This window comes from Pinus tabuliformis, chromosome 3_2 (assembly GCF_031772625.1).
Source record: "Pinus tabuliformis cultivar Carrire ecotype Pingquan chromosome 3_2, CPIR1, whole genome shotgun sequence".
In the NCBI taxonomy this organism is placed as follows: domain Eukaryota; kingdom Viridiplantae; phylum Streptophyta; class Pinopsida; order Pinales; family Pinaceae; genus Pinus; species Pinus tabuliformis.
This window is the reverse complement of record NC_142302.1, coordinates 1,222,538,523-1,222,564,628: the sequence shown is the minus strand read 5'-3', so window position 1 is coordinate 1,222,564,628 and position 26,106 is coordinate 1,222,538,523. Positions and strand designations below refer to the sequence as shown.

At 38.5% G+C, this 26,106-nt stretch overlaps 1 protein-coding gene and 1 pseudogene across 2 annotated transcripts in view; both read left to right on the top strand.

Annotated features, from left to right (window-relative positions):
- The window catches only part of LOC149185140 (putative inactive purple acid phosphatase 9), a 121,081-nt gene that overhangs the window by 63,210 nt on the left and 31,765 nt on the right, over nucleotides 1–26,106 (top strand). The gene's annotated exons all lie outside the window — the stretch shown is intronic.
- Nucleotides 3,317–4,583, top strand: LOC149185141 (putative inactive purple acid phosphatase 9; annotated as a pseudogene). Its single transcript, XR_016257386.1, has 2 exons — nucleotides 3,317–3,536; nucleotides 3,744–4,583. The product of XR_016257386.1 is annotated as a putative inactive purple acid phosphatase 9 (transcript).

The following is a 26,106-nucleotide window of genomic DNA, read 5'->3' as shown; positions in this document are numbered from 1 at the left end:
GTAGCGTCAGACATGTGTTCTAGTCTCTAAGGTGTTAGAGAGGCTAAGGAACACAAGATCTCCAAACCTCAGAAAAGGTATCAAGTAAAACACTTAAAAACCTCTCAATTAAATTAATTGATCAATAATTAAAAATTTCTTAAGTCTAAAGTCTAACTTAGGAAAATTGATTAATTAGTAGGTATTAATTGAGAAAATTGTTTTTGCTCTAGTGACTTCCAGAAAAGTGATTTGACAGAGTCTAAGATGATCTGAGCCATCGATCATGATTAGATCTCGGTCATTGATGCCCTAATGAGATATTATAAGAGAAAGTTAAAGGGGTTTGGAGAAGACACAATTTACATCGAGTGAGGAAGGTAGATCGAACTACCGAGTTCACGGTATTAAGCAAGGGTGCAGTTCGAGCCGAAAGAGAATCAGAGAGAGGGAGAAATAGAGATTTGGGAGCAGAGATCCAAATGATATATTCTTTAGTTTTCTAGTGTCTAGGAGGTAGGAAAAGAGGAGACCAAATTTTCTATAGAGGAGGTTGATTTGTGCAGAGCGAGTTAGCCAGAAAACCTAGTGCAAGTTGACGGAAGAGGTTCAATTCAATTTCCAGAGGCCAGATCAGTATATGAGAGGCAGAGCGAATCATTTCCATAGACAGAGGGAGGCAATACGACTCACCTAGAAGGGTTCTAGGGGTTGTGCAAGTTCATCTAGAGTCACTAGTACGCATTTTGAGTAGAGGTGCGAATAGCCTAGAGGAGTTGTGAGTGGATGGAGAGAGGCCAATGTGATTGCAGAGGGAGACAAAGTGTCTCCAACATATTTTCCAATTGATTACTAGAGGTTTTCTAGTTGGGAAACCAGTTGTAATAATTCTCTCAAATTGTTGCATAATAATAAAACCCTCATCTGCTGCTCCAGTTTTCCCTTCAAGTTTTTTCTAGGGGCAATTGTCCAAAACCAACAGTGTCATTATTTTGTGTGTGTTTGCATCTATTTTTCAGTTCTTGTTTTATTTCCACATCACATTTTATTTGTGAAGAATTGCAGTGTGAATTATTCACTATTTGTCGTAATAATAATTAGAAAAGACAAATAAATTGTTGAAGTTAGGAGAATAATATCCAGTTGTTGCAGTTCAAGGAATTTTCTAACAACGCTCTTAGTATCACAAAGTTGACAAATTCTTTCATCCCAAGGTGTTTTGGGGATGGACCAACCCCCGATTTCACTTCAAAGCTCATGATAATTAGTTCTTATCTTCGCAATGTTTATCTTCTTCTTAGCAATGGTCAAGGTGGAAAGATAATTCTGGTTAGCAAGAGTGGGGTTGATCACCTCTTTATAATACTTTAACTTCCTTTTCCCCTCTAACCCCTTATTATCCCACAACTTATCTTTAAATTTGGAAGTGATAATATTTTTAACATTATCCTTCTTAAGGAATTTAGACTTCTGTGATCCATAACATTGTCTGGATATCTTCGGCAAAATCACATAATCAATCTTTTGTCGACGCGTTTCGAACCAACCAGTGTGGTTCAACCAGTGTGGTTCATTATCCTTCTTCTCCAAGATGATCTCGTCCTTTATCACCCAATGGTCAAGCTAAGATTGGGCATCCTTGTGCCATCCTCACTTGAGCCGAAGGTGTGGGTTTGGCTAGAGACAAAAGACATTTTAGGGAACCTCTTGGCTTTCATGTTGAAAAGCTTCTTCTTATACATCAAATACTGAAACATAGCCATGCTTTCAATGGGGGAAAGACTAGCTTCGGTCAAGAGGATATGATGGGGAGTATTTCCTTTAATCTTGAGGTTGTAGGTTAAAAATTGCTTTTGGATCAACTCGATCTTCCTCTACAATTCTCTAGATATACTGCAACCCCAAATGTCACAGCCATATAAAATAACAAGGACAACGAGAGTCTAAAAGAGGAATTTTTTTTTACTCCAAACCCAAAGATTGGTCAACTTACAACTATTTTCAAGCTCATAATAAGTTCTAGAGCCTTCAATAATCCTTTTCTTAATTCTATTATTCCATTTGAGTTGATGATGAATGTCAATACCTAAATATTCAAGTATAAAAAAACATTCTCCAAGTAATTGTTATCATAGATAAAATTATCATGGTTGATCTTTTTGGATTTAATTATCATGACTTTAGTCTTGTCGGTATTAATAATCATACACATCTTGGAGCAGTAATCATGGAGGACTTTAAGCTGCTTGTCGAGATCATTATGAGTTCTGTCGAGAAAAACGATATCGTCAGCATAAAGGAGAAGAGTAATGACTGTACTAGCAAGCTTGGGGCCATTGCATCCGACATCGTCCGCACACTCTTCAAGCTTATCAACATAAATGCCAAGTATTAAGTATCAAGTAAAATACTTGAATATTAACTATATAAACAGATAGATATGTAAAATTGAAAATATATAAAAATATTGGAGTCTAAAAGAGACATATATTTTAAAAATATATTAATAATAAAAAAAGATTTCAATATGAATAATAAAAAATGTCGTGATTAAAACATTTTATTAGTATATTAATCAAAATGAAAAAGATGTATAATTCTTTTCATCTTAAGTTCAAATTTATAGAGCACCAAGATAAATAAAATCTTTTTAAATGCAATCATTTCTTTGTAAAAAAAATGTACACTTCAAAAATTTTCATCCCTCTTAACACTTAATTTATTAAAAATAAATTTACTCTCATGCACAAATCAAACCATAACACTAACATAACACACTAATACCAATACTATTATTATTTAATATTATATTCTTTATACATAGATATTACAGTATCACTATAGCTCAATGCATAAATCTTATGCAAATTGGGTAAGCACATTATATATGTTGGACTTCCAACAAAAAGAGTACATTGGAGCTAACATTCCATGGAGAGCAAAGATTCTTATTGCTCAATTAAAAACTAACTCGCATCAACTTCTGTGTGAAACCAGACGGTGGAATAGACCTAAAGAAGCTTGGAGACGGTGGAATAGGCCTAAAGAAGCTTGGAAAGAACGGGTGTGTACATTTTGCACTTCTTGAGTAGTGGAATGGGAAAAACATTTCATTTTGAAATGTGATGCTTTCAGAGACATTAAGGACAGTTATAACACTATATTACTATCAATTCCTTGACATTGTCTTTTCACTAAAAAGAGGGTTAGAAAACTGTGTCAAAGCATCGTCATCAATTTGAATAAGAAAATGATAGAATTACATAAAACAAAAACATAGAAAATAGTAGGCTTATACACTATTTTTAATCTTGTGCACACTCATTCATATTATAATATATTTTTTCAAATTTATAACTTCCAGTGATTCTGGTTTGCCCTCTGTGCTTCTTCTTGTTTTCCCTCTGCACCAAACGGCTCTCCCTAAAAATCGAGTTTCTGGTTTGCCCTCTAGTGCTTCTTCTTGTTTGCCCTCTGCACCAAACGGCTCTCCCTAAAAATCGAGTTTCTATGTGAGAGGTTCTCTGCAAGTAGTTCCACCTGTGTTCTGCGATACTGTAAGTGTCAACTTCAGGGCATCATCTTTTAGTGATTAAAATTTTTGAATTATTTCGAAAATCTAAATTTTTTTTTCGAAAATCTAAAACAATGCAAGTTTGGTGTTCTGCTGGGTGATGGCTATATAGAGCCTTCTTAAAACTCAAACCCTGATTTCACTTTTCTGTTTCTCTGTGTCTATCCTCTACAAATATGTTGCAACCCAGGTAGTTTACGTTGCATTAGCAAATTTGGTTGCCAGATGAAATGGGTCGAAGAACGAAATTCGACGAACCAAAGATAATTGTATTTGTAGTGGTGGTGAATCTGATGATCGGGCCGGCGGGTGGGTTGTTAACTTTGGAATCCTCTCCAAAACCATTGAACCGCTCGGGAGACAATGTGACGTTCACTCTCACCTGGACTGCAAATTCATCTTCCTCTTCTTCTGACATGGACAGGCTAGGGATTTATAATCCTCCAGATTCCGCATACGTGCATTTCATAGGTTATGTCCTGCTGTCTTCCTTTTGCTCAAACTGGATGAAGGAGGAGGGGTCATGTTATTTGGATCTTCCTCTCCTCCATCTGCGAAGGCCTTATGAGCCGTGATTTTCAATGGGGATAGTCTGAGATATCCAACGGGTGGATAAGGATCACAATCCCCTGCCCTCCACCGACCATTTTCTGGCGAGGAGCGACGCTGTTAGTTTTCGCAATCTCAACGATCCAGCTCAACTACACACGGCCTTTACCTTCGATCAGGATGAAATGCATGTCACGTTCCTGACAAGGGATGGCATAAAGAGCTATGACAGATACTGAATACATGAGGGGGAGCTGGTTAGCGTGGCAAGGGCTCATTCCGTCGCCTATACCCGCTCGGAGATGTGCATGAACCTGCTAATACAAGTTTGGGATGGGGGGACCCGGGGTATATTTATGATGCTGTAATGCAGGGACTGGAGCCAGGCAAGCGCTATTTTTATCAGGTATTTATTCTAGTTCAATTGGGCACGTTCATAATTCTCTTTTGCTATTCAACTACTTTAAACCCACCCATCTAAAACCGGGCCAGATATTCCTGCTACGAAATGCATATCCGAAGTTGACACAAATTGGCAGAGATATCAAATATGGGAACGCAAGATATGCGATCTCAATCTTAGCAACCTCAAGGGCATGTGAGACCATGGGTTTAGGTGAGCCTGTGTTAAGCCTGTGTTAGTGTCTAATCAACCTGTAAAATCCTGATCATATGATCTTAATCAACCCTTATATAATAAAGTGTTCACCTTTTAAGGCCAATCCTTAGACACGATAGACCTTTCAGGACCAATCCTTTACTCAAGGAAGAAATTATCAACCTTTTAAACTCATGTAAGTAGAAGTTGACTTTTTTTGATAGATGATTCGCTTATGTCCATCTTACCTGAGCGTAGCTTTATGTTGGGATATACATACCTTTGTTAGAAGGGTTGGTTATACCTACCTCCCACTCCCAACTAACCTTCGTTTAAAGTGATTTTCTTACTGTTGTCCTAGAACTAATAAGTGTTGAAATGTTATTCTTGATTTTGGAATCTAACACTTGCTTATCTTGAGAATTTGTTAACTTGACACTTAACACACTCAACATCTATGTCTTTAAATCTCATTGGTGATTTAAGTTGTTAGAGCATTGGCATCATTGTGTTTGATATCTAACTGAGGCATTGTTAAGAAATCATTGGATAATTGCTCTAAGAAATCATAATCTAAAGAGGCTTTAATATCTTGGTTGTCTATCTTAAGCACTTTGCATCTTAAGTTTCATTGGTTATCATTCTAAATAAGCATCTCAACATTGGTCATTTGGCATTTTCTAAGCATCTTGTGGAATATTGTTGAATATTGGCACTTATATTTTTAAGCGCTTGTCTTTTCTTAAGATTGTTATCTAATCATTGTTAAGTACTCTGGCTATAAGATAATTCACACTAAGTACGTAAATAACATAAACAATCTTAACTCAAAAAGACTTCACTCAATCTATCTTGCATAAGCATCATAGACTTAGTTTGCATTAATAATTTACCTCCAAGCATAAGGTTGGTTGATAGACTCCTAGGGCAGCCCTTTTCCAATTAGCTTGAGGGATTCAACTCTTCTTAGTGGGCAACACAGTGACCTTGCAGTTGTCAGAGCCACAGTCTCTGCAGCACCGGAGGCACTAGGTGGGTGGAACACAAGGGAAGGTATCGTTAATCAGGTCACTGCCTGCTTCCCATTGGCTTCCATTTCACAACCTACTCTGAAGACTGTTTTTCAAAACGTTAAGGGAGAGGGTTCAACTTAGACTAGGCATTTAAGCTAAAAATAACCAACATCCTTGCATCACACCTAGCTCTTAGGAATTGCATCTCATATAGGTTAGTCTATCATATTAAGAAGGGGGTGTCCATCCGGTTACTTGGTCTAAATTTGTAATAAGCAAGAATTGTGACTCCATAAGGAACTGGTCTCATACCTAAAATATAATTTAATCATTATTCTTGCTAAATTATACTGAGTAGCTAGGGCACTCATCTGTGTCTCCCAAACAAGTTGGTTTCAGACTTATTTTCTTTCACCTCATTCCATAGGGACTAGCTTCCATAGTGTTTTGTTGGGAGACAACTAGAACGGAGTGGGCGGGGATCAAAGTTACAACCCCCGCCATGAGCGGTTGTTGCAGTGCCTGTACAATCCAGGGGACAACATTTTTTGGCGCCATTGTTGGGGACCATTTTTTTTTGGACCTTAGCGTTGACGACATCTACCGTCAATCCTCATAATCTCCTAATCCATTTTCATCATCTTAATCCATCAAGCACCACATTTGCGGGCGCTTTGATATCTCACTAATCTTATTATCACCTTGTTCACTTCTTTGTTTGCACCTTAGCACCTGGACATTTGGGTTAGTTCCCTGTTTGGGTGGCGACTCCACTTATTCATCCATTCACAAAAACTTACATTGGAAAGAATCTTGGTAGCTTGTTTAACTCCGCTCTCAGAGCTCGGTTAAGCAAATTACATTCTAGTAAGCATTCAAATTTTTCTCAGACAGGAAGCCCTCCTTGATATCTATTTGTTTCTCCCTCAGTAACTTTCCGGTTTTTTGCCTTTTGGATTTTGGAGTTAGATTCATGTTCAAGTGGTGACTCCACTTCTTTCATTTCTTACAAGAGTTCCTGCTAGAAGCTTGCTTCTTGTGGATTTCTTGAACACAAGGATCTTTCTCTCTTACATCCATTAGCTCCGTTTCCCTTTAAGCAAGTCACCATTGATGACTTGTCTGCCCCTTGTCGTTTTACTAACATTCAAGGTCACCCTCATGACCTTCCAAAGAAAGAAGCCGAGGAGGAAATTTATCAGATTGATGAATTAAAGGAAATCATTAAAAGTATGTGAGAGGAGCATAGAGGTCAACTCGCTGATATAGAGAATTGCATGAAGAAGTTTCAAGAGGATGAGTTGCTATATGATAACGATCAAGAATTGCCATATTGCAGACCTTGTGACCACTTTCATGATGAATCCACTTGTGCCATTGCAAGAAGAGTCCTTGATAGTGGAAAGGCATGGACTAGTAACTAGGTTAATCATTTTGACGATGAAAAGGAAAATGATAAGCATATTGTTTAGGAATTAGCTAAAATGATCAAAGACATGTAATCTACTCAAGCAAGATTAATAACAAATCACGCCAGAGAAATGAGTTCTATGGGGAACAAGTTACAGGCAATGGAAGTTGCTCAGTATAGTCAAAGGATCAATTTTCAGAACATGATGGATACCATGGAGGAGGAGCGTGTTGAGGAGCTAAGCTCCATAAAAGCAAAACACAAGAAAGAAATAAATTCTATGCAAGAAAACCATAATAGAATGATAAAGGACATGGAAGCTAGTCGGGTTTCTCTTCAGAATAGGTTATTAGCTAGAGAAGAAAAGCATGCTGAAGAACTGAAAATCATGCAGACTAATCATTCTAATCAGATGACCACCATGCAAGACCATTTGATCACCATGAAGGAAAATCATGCTAGGGAAATCAATGCTATTAAGGATGAACATTTCAACCAAATGAATGGCATTGAGGATAGTTTGCAAAATTTGATTGAGACCATGAAGGATGATCACACACAACAAATAAGAACAATGGAACAAAGGAAATTACAGGTAATCAGTGCCATGGAGGTTAACTGCTCTGACAAGATAAAGACCATGGAGCACAATTACACACAAGAAATCAAAGCCTTGGAAGCTAAGCATTTCACTCTTCAAAACAGATTCGTGAAGACAAAAATCGATCAAGCAAAATTAATAGTTAGACATGCTAAGGAAATGAGCTCCATGCAGAGGAGGTTGGAAGAAATGGAAAAATTACAAAAGATGGAAAGGTTGTAGGTGCAAGAATTTCAACATAGATCAGAGGATGAGAGGGACAAAGAACTTTTGACATATCATAAGCCTCCCAATCCACCATAACGATTCTCATCTCACTGCAAAGAGGTCTCTTGTCCCATTGGAAATAGGTTGAATAGAAATGCCATGATTGTAAAAGAAATTGATCAAACTTATGTGTCACCTTTAACATAGTATATTCAGAATAAGGTTGGTCATACTTCAGGCTCTTCAGATTTTTCATCCGAGCATATTGAAAACAAGAAATCTATAGTGGTCTCATTATTGACATCAATTGCCACTGGGAAGAAAAGTAAAATGAAAAGAAGAGAAGGAAGAAGTTTGATGCATCTGATGATCGAGAGCAACTCGATATTCGGATAAGACAAAGTCCCATGATATGCAGGATCAGGCATGGCACATCAGAGAAGCAGCTTCCAGACCTGTCAGAGAGCCGATAGATGCTCAATATGCACTATGTTGAAGATGTTTGATGCCATGGGGAATCTTTTGTATAGTATCTCTAACCCTACTCCTTTTTATTTCATGCCATTGTATAGTTTTATTTCATACATTTATATTATGTCTTTAATGTTTCAGTTTGTTAGAGTAGAAATTTCTATTCTAGCGACATTTATTATGTATGCATGATGATTTCGATTTTGAATGGATATATATTTCATGGACTTCTGTTTTCTTGGATGCAGGATTTTGGGATTCTCACGTGACTTCATGGAAGCAACACGTCCCCATATGGAGCTAGATGTTGCACAGTTTTTGTCAAAGTTCCAAAGAAGCGGAAGTACTAATTTTTTCAACAAGATCGGATCATCTATCAGCAGTTCATGTGTCATTGTAAACCCATTCTACAAGTTATGTAATGTAAACGATGCTAGTAAGACCATGAATGTATGTAACAACCTAGGTAAGCCTATTATTTTTGCAAGAGTTTCATCGGTCTTTCGTCTCAATGACTCATTTTTGTTTCTAAACACAGATGGTCGACAAAGTTTTTCCCTCCAGCCCGTGAAAATTCCAAACTGGAACCCTATTGCGGCAACTGATATTATTTCTCCTAATTGTTAATTAATTAACAATTTATCTGCTACGACAAATATCGAAATAAATACATTGCAACCTTCACAAATATAAATTATGTTGAAAAATAAACACTGGAAGCTGAGAAATGCTAGCGCACACATAAAATCAACACAATTATTTTTGGACAAAGGTCTTCGAAAAAACCCAATGCGGGAAAACTAGTGCAACAAATGAGGGTTTTATTATTATGTAACAATGAGAAATTCTGAGTACAATTGGATGCCGAAATCTGGCAATCCTACAGAGAAAAATACTAGCCAAAATCTAGTGAGAAATTTCCTCAACCCATAGGCAATCCTCGGCACAACTTGCCTTCAGAAACTCGGCCCTCTGACCCTTTGTGCTGCTTTGTGCACCCATTTTGATGTCAAGCCTCTAATTGGTCTATGATGAAGTCATTCTGCGTTCTGTTGGCTGGGAAAATGCTTCTCTGGTGCTTTGGGGCTCCTTCCCGGCCTCTGGAACTGAAGATGTCTTTCCCTCTTAGCAAATCAAACTTGCCTCTAGAAGTTGCTGCACTGCACCTGTGTTAGCCTCTCTGTGGCTCTTCTGCCTCTATGCAATGCACTCGTTGGATCTGGAATGCTTCCTCTAGTCTCACTGTCTCTGTCCCTCACTCACTACTTTGATTTCTAGCTCTCTCTGACAATTGGCTGCTGCTACTTTGGAAATTGATCTGCCAAGAAATCGAAATGCTCAAGTGTACTCGCCATCACCACATCGACCTCCTCTTATAACCCTCTGTTAGAGCACCAACGACCAAGATTAAAACATAATCAGTGGCTAGGATCATCTCTGGATCGATCTGTGTGAGTTTCTAGATGATTCTTGCCATGACTTAATTAATAGTGATTAATAAACCATATTCCCTAAGTTTATACTTAGGAAATATTTAAAAACTGGTTAATAATCTAATCATGTCATTTCTAGGCAGAATTTCCAGAAACGATTTCTAGGTTTTGGAGATCCCATGTATTCTATCCTCTCCACCAAATTTCATGGCTAGAACACATCCGATGCTACAAAAAACTAACACTCCCTCTTAGCGAGGAATCTGTTCTAGTGCTGCACTCCCTGCCACAACACCCTGTCTTTGCATCATCTCCTGTCATGCTGCTGATGTCTAGCCAAACTACTCACCAACCACTGCGCAACTCTGATATACGCTGCATCTGTGCTGCTCCTGACCCTGCCATATTGTTTCCAACACTGCATCTGCACTGCAACTCCCTCTCATCTGTTGCTGCTGCAACTGCAACATCTGCAACTGAAAAACATCCAAAATACTGAATCAACTGTGATCAGTATGATGCATCTGTCTCCTGAGCCTCTGACTACTACTAGCAACTGCACTGTCACTGAAGGATTTGCGTTGTCGCTGACTCTGCACTATGCCAACTGTACTGCTGTGAACTCTGCACTGCGCTCCTTGGCATCTGACTGCTACTAGTCTCTGTAACTGTCACTTTGGAATCTGACTTAATCAACTAACACTGATCCATCTTGCTACTGAATAATGTGGGCCCCTGTAGCAAGGTATTGATCCATGAGGTGGACTCCTCAAGGATCCTGCCCAACTGTAGTGCTCTGGGGCTACAACACCAAGTCATCCCACCTCACTATATCGACGAACATAGCGAAGTCTTCCTCCAGCCTGAAGGAAAGCCTATCAATCTCTGTTGAAGTTGCCTACTTCTCTTCCTTGTCCTTCTTCCTGAGAGGACACTGGGTATTGTAGTGACCGAGCTCACCAAACTTGAAGCACTTGACCTTTGACATGTCCTTTTTCTTCTTCCTCTGCTCCCCCTATCCCTAATTGGGACCCTTAGATGTGAGGGCCACATTCTGCTCCTCTCTCAACATCTTCAATATGCTGCTGCTGCCACTGATGGAGTTCTTTAACAGAGCTCGTCTCAACTCCTCCTGCTGCAAATCGGCCCATGTTCTATTGCAGTCTGGTAGCCTATCTCTGCTCAATATGCTTTCGACAAAGACCTGCCAATCCTCTGAGACGTTGTTGAGTGCCAATCGCACTAGCTCCATGGCTTGAGGTTGTTGGAAAAAGTAACTATGTTCGGTTTTCAATAATGTATTTGTCAAAAGAATAAAGAAAATAATTTTTATTATTATTGTTGTGACTTATTAAAGTATGGGTTTCATGCTTGGTTCACCATGTTTTAGCTCAAAGTCCCCATTGAGGACTTATAGGACTTATTCTGAGTCTATAGAATTATTGTACATTTAAAGAGAGCCTTCTTGGGCTTTTGAATCATGTAAATCAGTTTAGTATTGAGTCAAATATGAATTATGGAACCTCCACACCATGTCGGCCTAAGAGAAGATCAAGTCGGCCTAAGGACCCATTCTACCCCACAAGAAGCCTATAAAAGGAAGGACTACGAATTCATTTGGAGCATCACTTCTCATCTTCCCATCTACTGTGCAGAAGTGCAAAGTGGATAGCTGGGAAAGTCTATTTCCGAGAAGCCGAAGTGAATGCTAGTTTGGGGGAGTCTAAGGAAAAGAGAAAAATCGAAATTTTGGTGGTGATCTCACTCTGTTTCGTGTTCCGGATTGGGAGAACGAACTCTTCCAAGTTGGACTGCTACCAAAAGCTGTTGGCTGCTGCATAGTCGAAGTTGTTGGGAAGAGGTCAATCTTTTGGAGGTTGACTTGTTGTGGAGGGAAGGTCTGGTCAAGGTCTAGGGTGAAGAGTCTCAAAGAATACTATTGAAAGGAATAATTACTTTGACTGGGTTTTCCCCTCGAGGGGGGTTTTGCCCTGGCATGTGCCTACATCTTGTGTTCATTGTTTTATGTGTTGTTGCTTTTGGTAATTGCTTGATGAACTAAAGAAAGAAGATATAAAGAATTGTAATAATAAGAAACATCACAAGTAATTATCAAGATCGAGAAAATCTTACTGCCGTTCTGATTTTTCAACATGGTATTAGAGCTTTGGTGAAGAAAGAAGAAAAAGGCAGATCCATTCAGAGGCACTATCTCAAGGAAGGAATCTATTATATTCAAGGAAGATGTCTAACTCTATCAAGGGTGAGAACAAGCTTGAAGGAGCATCTAACTTCAGATCCTGGAAGAAGAGGATTGACCTAATCCTCGAGAAGAACAAGGTATTAGATCTGGTAAAAGCAAATATAAAGAAGCCTACCGAAGAAGCGAGTGATGCCGACAAAGCGAAATTCAGGGATCTAGAATCGGTGGCTATGACTCTAATAGTAGAAGGGATAAAAAACAATCTTGTCCCATTCATAGCTAACATCGTTCATGCTCAAGAGATGTATGAAGCCTTGTCGAAGCTGTTCACTATTAAGAACATTGGTCAAGTAGCAAGTTTAAAGAATGAGTTGAGGAATACAAAGATGACTAAAGAAGATACTGTTGCAACCTTCTTTGTAAAGATAGCTAGACTCAGGGATGATCTTTTAGCCATCAATGAGATTATTCCAGACAAAGAATTGGTGATCACTGCTATATTAGGATTGCCACCCTCTTGGAGTGCTTTTGCTTCAGGTCTCAATAGTTGGAAGGTAGCTCCCACCTTTGAAGAATTATGGACCGCATGTAGTCAAGAAGAATTAAGGATCTCAATGGTTGCCAATCTTGAAGAAGTATCAAATGCTTATGTTGCTCATCATAAAGAAAAGAGATCGAAGGGACGAAGGAAGAAAGTTGACATGTCTCAGATAGAGTGCTATCAATGTCATAAGAAAGGTCACTACAAGAGTGATTGCCCCGAGAATCCAAGGAATAAGAAGAGAGGAAGAGATCAAGCCAACTTTGCTGAAGAAGGAGACTCAAAGAAAGTCAAGCCTGAAGAATCCGACATTAGAGACTTACACTATTAAGTCATTTGCTTTACATAACTTGTTTTATATGTTTTAGAATTCATAGGTTTTTAACATATCTTTAGAAAAAAACATTTTTGTATTTTTTTAAGTTTGAAGGTTTCCCTCAAGCTTTGGAGGGAGCTCTCAACAACTCTCAAAGATAAGTATTTCATGTCTTTTTTGTTTTGGGTTCATGTACTCATTTAGTTTTAATTATATTAAATACTAATCACCTTTTTCCCTCTATTGTCTTGATTAGGGAAAACATCTGCAAGAAGGAGGATCTCTCAAGACAAGGTTAGTCAAGAAACAAAGGTATGCTTTGAATTCATTGATTGAAAGGATTATTCATTTGATGATCTATTACTAACCTTGTTATGACTAGCAATATTGAATCCTAGTGATTCTTGTTTGGGTGATTCATCTCTTGATAAATCTACCCACCCCACTCTTATATGATTTGGTAGAACCCTAGATAGGTTTTGGAAAACCCTAACTGAAGGGTATGCTAATGTGAATGTCTGAATTCCTAAGCTGCTTAGGGTGAGTATGATATGCTAGTTAAAGCTTTATTGATAATGTCATGTTTGGGGTTTTTGGTATGATTAGGAAATTCTAACTTGTTAGGGCTAAATGATGAGGTCTATAAATCCGAACCTTTGAAGTTTTGGTAATGTTGGGTTTGCTATGATTCTAAATTGGAACCCTAGCTCATTAGGGTTTGGTGGTATGTGTGATTCTACATTAGAACCCTAGCTCATTGGGGTTTGGTGGAATGTGTGAGTAAGACCCTTATATTGTCTTAGAAATGTTTCCTTTGGTATGTGTGTGTCTGTTTGATCAAACCTTAAGTATAATGAAGATGGTTGCTTGTCTAACTCTTGATGACATTTGTGAAGTTGTGTTTGACTAACACATGATACGAAATGTACTTGCATGATGATGAAATCTAAGCATATGTACTTTTAATTGAAACCCTAGCTTGGTCTAAGTGAGATGTATTAATGTTGTTGGACTTATGATATGCTTATGTATGGTTATGAATTCCTAAATATGTGTGTTGACCTAGTCATTGATGGTCATGAGTTTTAGGATTTAATTGAAGTCCTTGTCTGAGATTCTTGGATGAGGATATTTGGAAATCTAGGGTGTTGTGGCTAAACCCTAGTGAAGTTAAAATTGTCTAGTATGTGTGATGTAACAATATGAGATTTATGCATGTAATGATTGTTGATATTGGAATTCTAAGGTTTTGGAATTAAACCTTAGTCAAAGTAAAATCTCTGGAATATAATGATTTGAGATTTGTGAAGAAATTGTTGAAATTTGAATTTTTGGTTGAGTATGATGATTGCTTGGAAATCTAAGGTTTGCAATTAACCTTAGTAGTAGTTGGTCATGTTAGTAATTGATTGATGGTTGATTGAAAATCTAGGCATTTGGAACTAACCCCAGTGGAAGCTAGTCAGGTTAATGACTAAGCTGTGATTGACTTTGATTGATTCTTTTTTATGAAATCTAGGATTTGTATGAATCCCTAGTGAGAAGTCTAACACATGTATTTTGAAGGTTGTTAGATGATTTGTAGATCCATATTTGTGTGAATGGTTTCTAGGATTTGCTATATGTTGTAGTAAGGTATGTCATACCTTTGGAAGACATATTGAAACCCTAGATGGAATGAATGATCTTATGAAGGAGTCTAAGGTGTATAAAATCCCTAGCAAGATGTTGAAAGAGTATATCTCTTGTTTGTAATTGAGTTTGGGTATATGATATGTATAAAGGTGAAATACTTCCGTGATTTTGATTAGGCTAACATCATGCTTCTATAGATTTGGTTGTACTTGCTATTTAAGTTGTGTAGGTACACAATCTCCAACTTGGTGGAGATGCTCGTTGATGTGATAAGCATGATGAGGATGATGATAACTCTGATGAAATGGTTGGAAGCCACGAAAGATTCTCCGATGTCGAAAAGAAGAAGTTGATCTCCTGGAGGAAGCATGAATAGAAGAGATCTCCCTAATATTAAGAGGGAGTCTGGATAAAGAGGTGCTTCCTGGTTGAGAGGGAGTGACAGATATGGTTCTCTGCTTCATGTGTCATGCACTAGACTAGGACTAACAGCCGTAAGTTTGAGTGAAGGCCATGAACAGGAAAAGGAAATTGGAGAATGCATTTTTGAAGTGCTGCTGAAAGAAGGAAAGCAGGATCTGACTGAAGAATATGTTGCTGCATATGAAGTAGGAAGAAAATTGTATGAATGAGGAATCTTCTGTCAAAGATTCGGTTGATAGTCCTACTATGGAAAGTTGAGAAGCAACATATGTTGCCTGGAAGACCCCGGAGGTTTGTATTTGATTATGTACATATGAAAGTATATTATTGATTGGGGTTGTGTTTGTACAGGGAATCTGTCGAAGAAAATCATGGTGGTTACCAATTAGTTTGATTGGGAGAGATTGGTCATTCTTGATTTGTTGGATCAAGGGGTGTTGAGGCTTTGTGAGTGAAGCATTGCCTCAGAGGACATCTGGCCGACACATTGTGTTGATGTCTAGAAGTTGGAAAGGTGGTGTTGATCAAAGAGCTATGTTTTGGATACACACCTGGATTTTTGGGTTGATGGTTAGCAAGTAAGCCTGATGGTACCTAGAGGGGCTGAAAGCTTGAGTCCATATTAGTCCCACCTGGATAGATTGCCCTGGTCAGGAATCTAGTCCATGGCATTGCGGTGCCTAAACTATTGAGTGACTAGTTGGATAGATTGCCCTGGTCAGGAATCTAGTCCATGGCATTGCGGTGCCTAAAGTTCTTCATGGTTCATATAGTTTGAGATCTTCCACTGTATTTGTACATTATGAATACCTCCATAGTTAAGAGGGAGTGTTGGAAAAAAGTAACTATGTTCGGTCTTCAATAATGTACTTGAGTCATTATGTAATGTACTTGTGAAAAGAATAAAGAAAATAATTTTTATTATTATTGTTGTGACCTATTAAAGCATGGGTTTCATGCTTGGGTCACCATGTTTTAGGTCAAAGTCTGGCAACTTCTAGGATTTATTCTGAGTCTATAAATTATTGTACATTTAAAGAGACCCTTCTTGGGCTTTTGAATCATGTAAATCGGTTTAATATGAGTCAAATATGAATTACGGAACCTCCACACCATGTCGACCTAAGAGAAGATCAAGTTGGCCTAAGGACCCATTCTACCCCACAAGAAGCCTATAAAAGGAAGGACTACGAATTCATTTGGAGCATCACTTCTCATCTTCTCATCTACTGGGTAGAAGTGTGAAAATCCTGTTGCTGGGCAGAAGTGCGAAGTGGATAGCTGGGAAAGTCTGTTGTCGGGAAGCCGAAGTGAATGTGAGTTTGGGGGAGTCTAAGGAGAAGAGAAAAATTGAAATTTTGGTGGTGGTCTCACTCTGTTTTGTGCTCTGGATTAGGAGAACGAAGTCTTCCAAGTTGGACTGTTGCCGGAAGCTGCTGGCTGCTGCAAGTTGTTGCATAGTCGAAGTTGCTGGGAAGAGGTCAATCTTCTGGAGGCTGACTTGGTGTGGAGGGAAGGTCTGGTCAAGGTCTAGGGTGAAGAGTCTCAAAGAATACTATTGAAAGGAAGAATTACTTTGACTGGGTTTTCCCCTCAAGGGGGGTTTTTCCCTGGCATGTGCCTACATCTTGTGTTCATTGTTTTATGTGTTGCTGCTTTTGGTAATTGCTTGATGAACTAAAGAAAGAAGATATAAAGAATTGTAATAATAAGAAACATCACAAGTAATTATTAGGATCGAGAAAATATTCACTGCCTTTTTGATTTTCCAACAGAGGCGCTGCTCCAACAACTGATAGCTGGTCTCGGACCTCTTGAATCCTAGTAAGGAAGGGGTCTATGCCTTCCCCTTTATGCATCTTGATGTGTCTCAACTTCTCCTCTAGGTACTTTTTTCATTCCTCGGAAGTACCCTGGTACAACGTGGAGAGAACATCCCACATTTGCTTGGCAGTATCTTTGCCAGCGATATATGAGACAACATGATCCCTAACTCCATCTAGGATCAACCGCTTCACCCGTGCCATCTCCTTCTTGTATTCTTTCTGTTGATTGCATCCTAGGGAACTGCCACTACTGCATCAATGTAGGTTTTAAGGCCATATTCATCTAGAAGGAAGGGCATCCTTGCCTTCCAGATGACGTAGTTGGAAGCTCCATCCAACCTATCCTGATCGTGAAGCCCAATAGTGGCCATCTCAACGAACTATCGAAAACTTCCTCTTTCCTTTTGCTTGGCTATTGCTCTGCTATTCGCACTCCCTTCTGGAGTCAGAAGAACTGCTCACAACTACTGTCGATCTGCAAGGAAAAAATCAAACTTCTTGAGACTAGAAGTTCCCTGAGGAAGGTTTTCCCCTTGTGTGTGCTCTTCTCTCTTCCACCCCGACGTTGGCTCTACTCTAGCATACTGCTGCAAAACCTCTGCGTCCAGCTAGAGATCTGCCCAAAGAAAAAATCTGAGTTGCTCCCTCTGCCTTTGGAATCACTCGATTTGGAAGGATTGAACTTTTCTGCCCCTCAAAAAAATCGATCTTCTTCAAGCAACTCGACCTCCTAGAAAAAGACTGCACTACCCTTGGGAATTTCAGCCTGTTGCCCACACTGAGCATCAAAATTCCTTCTTTTTCTCGCTGAGCTCTCCAGCTGATCAATTGCGCCCTGATACCATGTGAAAATTCCAAACTGGAACCCTATTGCAACAACTGATATTATTTCTCCTAATTGTTAATTAATTAACAATTTATCTGCTACGATAAATATTGAAATAAATACGCTGCAACATTCACAAATACAAATTTTGCTGAAAAATAAAACGCTGGAAGTTAAGAAATAGCGCACACAAAATTAACACAATTATTTTTGGACAAAAGTCCCTGGAAAAACCCAATGTGGGAAAATCGATGCAACAACTGAGGGTTTTATTATTATCTAGCAATGAGAAACTATGAGTACAACTGGATGCCGAAATTTGGCAATCCTATAGAGAAAAGTACTGGCAAAAATATAGTGAGGAATTTCCTCACTCCACAGGCAATCCCCGGCACAACTTGCCTTCAGAAACTCGGCCCTTTGACCCTCTGTGTCAGCCTCTGCACAACCTTCTTAACATCAAGCCTCTGACTGGTCTCTGATGAAGTCGTTTTGCCTTTTGCTAGCTGGGAAAATGCTTCTCTGGCACTCTAGGATTCCTTCCTGGCCTCTGGAACTGAAGAAGTCTTTCCCTCTCAGCAAATCGAACTTGCCTCTAGAAGTTGTTGCATTGCCCTTGTGTCAGCTTCTCTGTAGCTCTTCTGCCTCTCCGCAAATGCACTCACAGGATCTGGAATGCTTCCTCCAGCCTCACTGTGTTTGCCCCTCATTCACTGCTTCGATCTCTAGCTCTCTCCGGCAACTGACTATTGCTACTCTTGAAATCGATATACCAAGAAATCGAAATGCTCAAGTGTGCTCTCCATCACGACATCGGCCTCCTCTTATAATCCTATGTTGGAGCACCAACAACCAAGATTAAGACATAATTGATGACTAGGATCATCTCTGGATTGATCAGTGTGATTTTCTAGATGATTCTCGTCTTAACTTAATTAACATTGATTAATTAACCATATTCCCTAAGTTTAGACTTAGGAAATATTTAAAGACTGGTTAATAATTTAATTAAGTCATTTCTAGGTGGAATTTCTAGAAACGATTTCTGGGTTTTGGATATCTCAAGTATTTTAGCCCCTCCACCAAATTTTGTGGCTATAACACATTCGATGCTACAAAAAACTAACACAACCTCACGCCAAAGCTAGTGTGGAATTCTTCGTCAAAGTCTTAGATGAGTCCTAGTGTTCTAGTCGAATCCTATGTAAAAGTGATTTGAGAATAATTTAAGTTAATTGGCTAACTTATTTTATTGCAAATCACTTGGTCTACTAGCTCATACTATGTCGCAGATTGGGTATGTTTTTTGAGGGTCTAAGCTGAACGGGTATTCCCCCTTTGAAGGTTGAAACTGTAAATCTTATGTAAAAAATATTTTAATGCATGGTCCCTCATACTTAACGCCATGGTTAAAATATTAGAGGGTGGAAAAAATAATTAATCCCCTCATATGTCAATTAATTAAATTTTTTGGCTAAATTAAATTAAAATTCTAAGCCATAAATTTAATTAATTAAAGTCAAATTAAAATGTCTCAGGAAAATTAATTTTTCTTAGTGAAAAATTCGTGGGTCTTAAAAGAATTAATTTTTGGAGGTTCTTCACTAAGGGAATATTGAATATTTTAAGAAAAATTAGACCCTTGGGCCTTGGTGGTTAAGTCAAAGTCAAATTTTTGTGGAAATTAGCTCAAAATAATTATTTTGAGTTAATTAAATGGAATTAAATGATAAATTCAAAAAATTCCTCAAAAATAAAAATTCAACAGCTAAGATTAAAAGATGATCAAGTATTTTCTGATGACCAGGATTATTTTGACAAGGATCAAGAAAACTAGCCGTTATTTTTCACTTGGAGGATTTATCTATAAATTAGAGAGTCATTTGAGTTTCTAGCCATCTGATTTCTGGCTAAGGAATTGCTGCTGAAGCATTTGTGTAAACTATTGTTCTATTGGGAACTATTTTTTCTATCATAATAAAGACTTTGGGGCGCAACTCGAGGTGTCCATGTTCATTGATTTGTGGTGTGTATTGACTATGTGCTTCCTATGTTGTGCTAATATATGATTATTTTGAGATAAATACGTAGTGTTTCCAGGTGCTTTAGTCCTTGGTTTCCAAGTTCACAAACTTGGGCAGGGATCAATTTTACTTGGATCTTGAATATTTATGTGGTGGATTAAATCTTCGCTAAGGCTATAGTGTGCATGGGGTTTCTAAAGTGTTTTTAGCCATTTATCAAAGAAAATAACCACAAAATTGTATTTCTCAAAAAATTAAATTTTCAAAATCCTTGTTTATTTGTAAATTTGTAAAATAATTTGTAAATTATTTTTTCTAATTGGGCTTTTGGGATTTTAAAATTTTGTATATGTTTGGGGTTTGAGTGTTTTATTTTCATTTTTGTAGGTGAGATCTATTGAAGTCAAGAGAAAATATTGAAGTAGAGCTAAATCTGGGCCCTTGAGGGTAAGATCTAGTGTCTAGAATTTTTTTGTAGGGCTAGCCATTGAGAAATTTGTAGCAAAATTCAGATCGGGAAGAGAATTTTTTTTCTAAGGCAAGGGTTTTATTTTGTGGGCCTCCTGGGCCCAGATCCAGCCTCCTCTAGCCCAGCCTCAGCCTCTAAGGCCCCTGCATCAACCCTTTTTGTCTTTGCGTCAGTTTTTTTGGCCTTTTAGAGGTAGGCCGTAGCATCTAAGGGCCTCTGCCCTCCTTCCTAGCCCCTATGTTGGGGTTTTGAGGCCTTAATTGGCTTGGTCGTGGACCTAAGGAGCCTCGGCCCCCCTCATTTGCCTTAGACGACTGTCATTTGGGCTAGTCGTGGCCCTTTAGGGCCCTAAACTCCCCATAGCCTCTACATCTAGCCTTTTGAGGCCTTAGCTCTCCAGCGTTAGCCTTTTCTAGTCTCCTCTTTCCATTTTGACCCTTGATCTGACCTCCAGGCCTCTTCTCCCCTCAACGCTAGTCCTTTTAGGCCAAACATTGGCCTTCCTTGGCCTATTTTGCCCTAGTTCCATATCTAAAATTTTCAAGACTGATTTGTTGGTGGTTTTGCAGGAGAAATTTGCTCAAAAACTTGTTTTCAGGTGCAAGATGAAGGGCTACTTGGGCAAGTTGATCTTCAAGGCCTTAGGCCTAGGGTTTGATCTCTAAACCCTCATTTTTCCTATGTTTTTATTATAACAGTGATATAATAGCCCTAAAAGCACATTTGAGTTGGTCAAAATCACTCAAAATTGTAAATTTTATTTTTTCCTAAATTTTGGCCACTTGGGCATCTTAGATCTAGCCTAGATTTAAAAATTTGCTTACTGGAATTTTCTGCATAAGTCACTGAATCAGATCTACAATTTCTGAATCACATACCTAAAGAGGGCTCAAAAAATTGATTTATTTATTTTATTTTATTTTTATTTTTTTATTTTTTTGGTAAAATTTTCGTATTTTTGGGCATCCTAGGCATTGGTTGTAGCATCATTAGCTTGTTTATCTACGAATTTGTTTATTGCTGTAGATATATCACATCTGATCTAGCACTGAATATTGTATCTTAAAGTGGCTTAAAACTCATATTTTACTTTGGCAAGTTGTTGGGCATTTTACTGATCATTGCTAGTCACTAGCGGCTTGTTATCTATTGGATCTAGGGTGTTTTCCTCATTGTTGTTATCACTTTCTTGCTGCTGTCATAACAGTTGCATATAACATCTTACGAGGTCTGAAAATTATAAATCTATATTGGCTAAGCATTGGGAAATTTTCTACCTCATAAGTTTGGCAAATTTCATGATTTAAAGCAGGGTTGCGGGCGAGAGGCACCCCCCTCCCAGAGCACGTTCCCTTTGGGAGCGACCCCACGAGCGTGCTCCTGAAATTGCTCCCACAGGTTCTCCTTAAAAGTAAAAGTGATTCTCCTTGATCATCATTTTTATCCCTTTACTTAAATTTTTAACATTACCATGAAATGACTCAGGATGTTTGAGAGTGGTTCCGACCTCATTGGATTTCATATGAAGAAAGTATAATTTTAGATCTCATTCAAAATCCAACAGTCTTAACAGTTTTTCAAGATTTCAAGATTGGGGGGATTGCAATGTTTTCATTGGAGTTTGTCATGTATTAGGGTATGGAACTCGTATTTAATCAAGAGCACCAATCCCTCTATGTACTTTGATGTTAGTGACATTGGTTGTCGAACTCCTCTATCATGACCCTACTAAAAATGTACCCATCATTCAAACAAAATATTGACTTGACATGCTATGTTTTTTCTATTTTATGTTAATGCTTAGAGGGTGATATTAATGACAAAGATCCCTATATAGATCTAGAGGTAATGACAAAGATACCTCTCGATATTATTGCTTAGAGGGTGATATTAATGACACAGATCTTGATTTTCCAACAAGACTAAAATATTAGACATTTCTCGTGGTAGCAAGAGGCCCAAGCATTAGCAATAGATGATAGATTTACTTGTCTTTTCTAGTTTCTAGTAGTTTTTATAACTGTTGACTCTTTCATATTTATTATGATATTTTTTGTAAACAATATATGACAATTTAAGTTTGAAGTTTGAAGTTGGCAATTATAACTCATTGGTAAGGAATTATGAATATGATGCTTCATGAAAGTTGAAAGTTGTTTCATTTCATTTCATTTTATAACATTTCATTTCATGTTAGACTTTTTATTGTTATTATTACTATTATCCAATTTTAAGGTCACGGCCAAGCCAAACACCAAATAAGTGTATCAGACCCCCTTGTTTGTGGGACAAGGGACCCACCTTCGCGCAGTAATTTGACTGCTAAGTCTACGAAGGCATACATACTCTACCCCCCTTTGATTTTGAACCTGTGACCTCTTAGGAGGAAACACGTGCTCTTAACTAATAGGCCCACTCAAGCTGTATGTTATGTATTGAATTTTAGTGATCAATGATGATAAATGTTGTGTATTGAATTTTGAAAGCTTGAAACTTTAAGATTGATGAAGCATGAGACTCGATATGTTGTATGTTACTAACTTGTGGATGTGGTTGATGAAGATTATAACTTCTAGATGATTGATGTTATATGGTTCAATCTATGTTTTTATGCTTTTTATGTCTAATTCATCATTCTACATGCTTTTGTTGACATATATGCATCAAAATATATAAAAATATATATTATATAAAAATTCGCTCCTGATTCGCTCTCGAATCGGGAGCTTTTGAAAATGTCGCTCCTCAGCCCCGCTCCTCGCTTTTGCTCCCTCTCCCAAGTGACCTTGATTTAAAGTGATTTTCTTACTGTTGTCCTAGAACTATTAAGTGCTGAAATGTTTTTGTTTATTTTGGAATTTAACACTTGCTTATCTTGAGAATTTGTTAACTTGGCACTTAACACACTCAACATCTAAGTCTTTAAATCTCATTGGTGGTTTAAGTTGTTACAACATTGACATCATTGTGTTTGACATCTAATTGAGGCATTGTTAAGAAATCATTGGATAATTTCTCTAAGTTAGAGATCATAATCTTAAGAGGCTTTAATATCTTGGTTGTCTATCTTAAGCACTTGGCATCTTAAGTTTCATTGGTTATCATTCTAAGTAAGCATCTCAACATTGGTCATTTGGCATTTTCTAAGCATCTTGTGGAATATTGTTGAATATTGGCACTTGTATCTTTAAGCACCTGTCTTGTCTTAAGATTGTTATCTAATCATTGTTAAGTACTCTGGCTATAAGATAATTCACACTAAGTACTTAAATAACATAAACAATCTTAACTCAAGAAGACTTCACTCAATCTATCTTGCATAAGCATCCTAGGACTTAGTTTGCATTAATAATTTACCTCCAAGCATAAGCTTGGTTGATAGACTCCTAGGGAAACCCTTTTCCAATTAGCTTGAGGGATTCAACTCTTCTTAGTGGTTAACACAGTGACCTTGCAGTCGTCAGAGCCACAGTCTCTGCAGCGCCAGAGGCACTAGGTGGGTGGAACACAGGGGGAGGTATCGTTAATCAGGCCACTGCTTGCTTCTCGTTGGCTTCCATTTCACAACCTACTTTAAAGATTGTTTCTTAAAACAATTAAGGGAGAGGTTCAACTTAGACTAGGCATTTAAGCTAAAAATAACCAACATCCTTGCATCACAACTAACTCTTAGGAAGTGCATCTCATATAGGTTAGTTTATCATATTAAGCAGCGGGTGCCCATCTGGTTACTTGGTCTAAATTTGTAATAAGCAAGAATTGTGACTCCATAAGGCACTGGTCTCATACTTAAAATGATAAAATCTAATCTAATCATTAATCTTGTTAAATTCTACCGATTAGTTAGGCCACTCATATGTGTCTCCTAAACAAGTTGGTTCTCGACTTGTTTCCCTTCACCTCATTCCATAGGGACTACCCCCAATAGCTTGTTGTTGGGTGACAGCTAGAACAGAGTGGGCGGGGATCAGAGTGACAGCCCCTGCCCTGAGCGGTTGTTGTGGTGCCTGTACAATCCGGGCGACAACAGATGCAATAATGATTATTGTGCTTGATGACTGGTTGTTTGCACAAAACTTTATCATTTAATCACTCGTTCTTTTCCCAATTTAACTCGCACTAGAAGACAACAAACACGACTCTGCTCATTAGTTAACTACCTCATAACTTGTCCTAAATTTTAGGAACAAATCCTAAATTATAGGAATTTGTCCTAACTTATAGGGAACTCGAGCATGCTAAGGAGAAACTCGCTCTGGTCCCTTCGATTAAGACACAAATCAAGGAACCTTTCTCACTACTATTTTCAACAAGTACATAAAATGGACCACACTATGGCAGGAAAGGGACCAAGAAGTGCCAGAGTTCACGAATATCTTTCATACCTTATGCACGAAGCTAGGTATCATGGACTTTGAGTGACATTTGGTGCTCAAGTAACGTAGGTATATGCATAAATACATATAGGCAGAAATGGAGTTCCTGGACATCTCGCTTGGTGCATTATACCGATATATTGTCAAAATCGAGAAAAAATTCAAACAAAAAAAGCAAGACTTTGGATTTATGAATCCAAAGCAGGGCAAGGGCACCCCCAAATCGCAAAACAAAGGATAGACCCAGGGTGGAACACCCCAAGACAACCCATCGAAGTTGCAGGCAAAGAATAATAATAGGAAGACAAAGAAAGACACAGGAAAGTTGTGAGTTCCACGTGAGCCCCATTCATAACACAAATGAATGTCGTTCAAAGCAATCACTGGTGGTCAAGCTAAAAGCTACAGAGTCAAACATAGATTCTGACTCTACAAGGGGAAACAAATCATTGATGCTAAACCCAGTGCCACCATTGCCACCACCAAGATCAAGCAAAGCGAGCTCAAATATCTAGAGGAAGGTGAGCATCTCTTCCACTCACAGATGTGGGCGAAGGGTGCTTCACTGTGTTTCATTATTGATAGTGGGAGTCAAAAGAACCTCATCTCAGCAGAGGTTGTTAAGCAGTTGTGCCTGCCGACAATACCACACCCACAATCATACACCATCGGGTGGCTCCACCACGGGCGAGATCTTTGTGTCAGTTAATAATGTCGCCTAGCCTACAACATCAAGCCTTCACAGATGAGGTATTGTGTGATGTCGCTTCCCTTTAAGTTTGTGATGTTTTGTTAGGCCAATCATACTCATGGAAGCGTCATGCTGTGTATGAGTCTAGACCTCATACTGTTTTATTACTTTGGGCAAAAAACTAGACAAGATACCATAGGTAGCCCCGCCTACTGCCATTTCTTTGATCTTTGTTAAGCAATGCAGTAAGATCATCGCCCAAACTGGGAAATTTATTTTCTTCCTGATTTGCTCTCAAAGTAAGGGGAAGATCATGGCCACATCCATGGCCTCTAGAAAGGGCTCCTTCACGCAACAAAAACAAGTGGATAAGGTTGTGGAAGAGTACAGGGACATCTTTTCCTCACCCACGGGGGTACCTTTGCACTGCTAGGTCAAGCATTTGATCAATCTCACCCCCGACACACCTCTACTTAATGGGCCAATGTACCACCACTCTCTTCTAGAAAACAAGGAAATTAAGCGGAAGATCCAGGAGTTGCTACAAAAAGGGCACATTCGACCAAGTTCCTCACCCTGTGGGAGCCCAATTATACTCATACAGAAGAAGGATGAGACTTAGAGACTCTACATTGACTATTAGGCTTTGAACAAAATCAAAACGAGGAACAAATACCTAATTCCATTGATGACCTTCTTGACCAGCTCAAGGGGGCCAAGTACTTCAGCAAGATTTATTTGAAGTCCGACCATGACCAAGTTCCAATAGAACCCATGAATGTATGGAAGATTGCTTTCAATTCCAAGGAGGGTCTTTTTGAGTGGTTGGTCATGCCCTTCAATTTAACGAATGCCCCTGCAACTTTCATGAGGTTGATGGATGACATTTTGCGGCCTTTCACCAACTTGTTCGTGGTTGTATGTCTAGATGATATCCTCA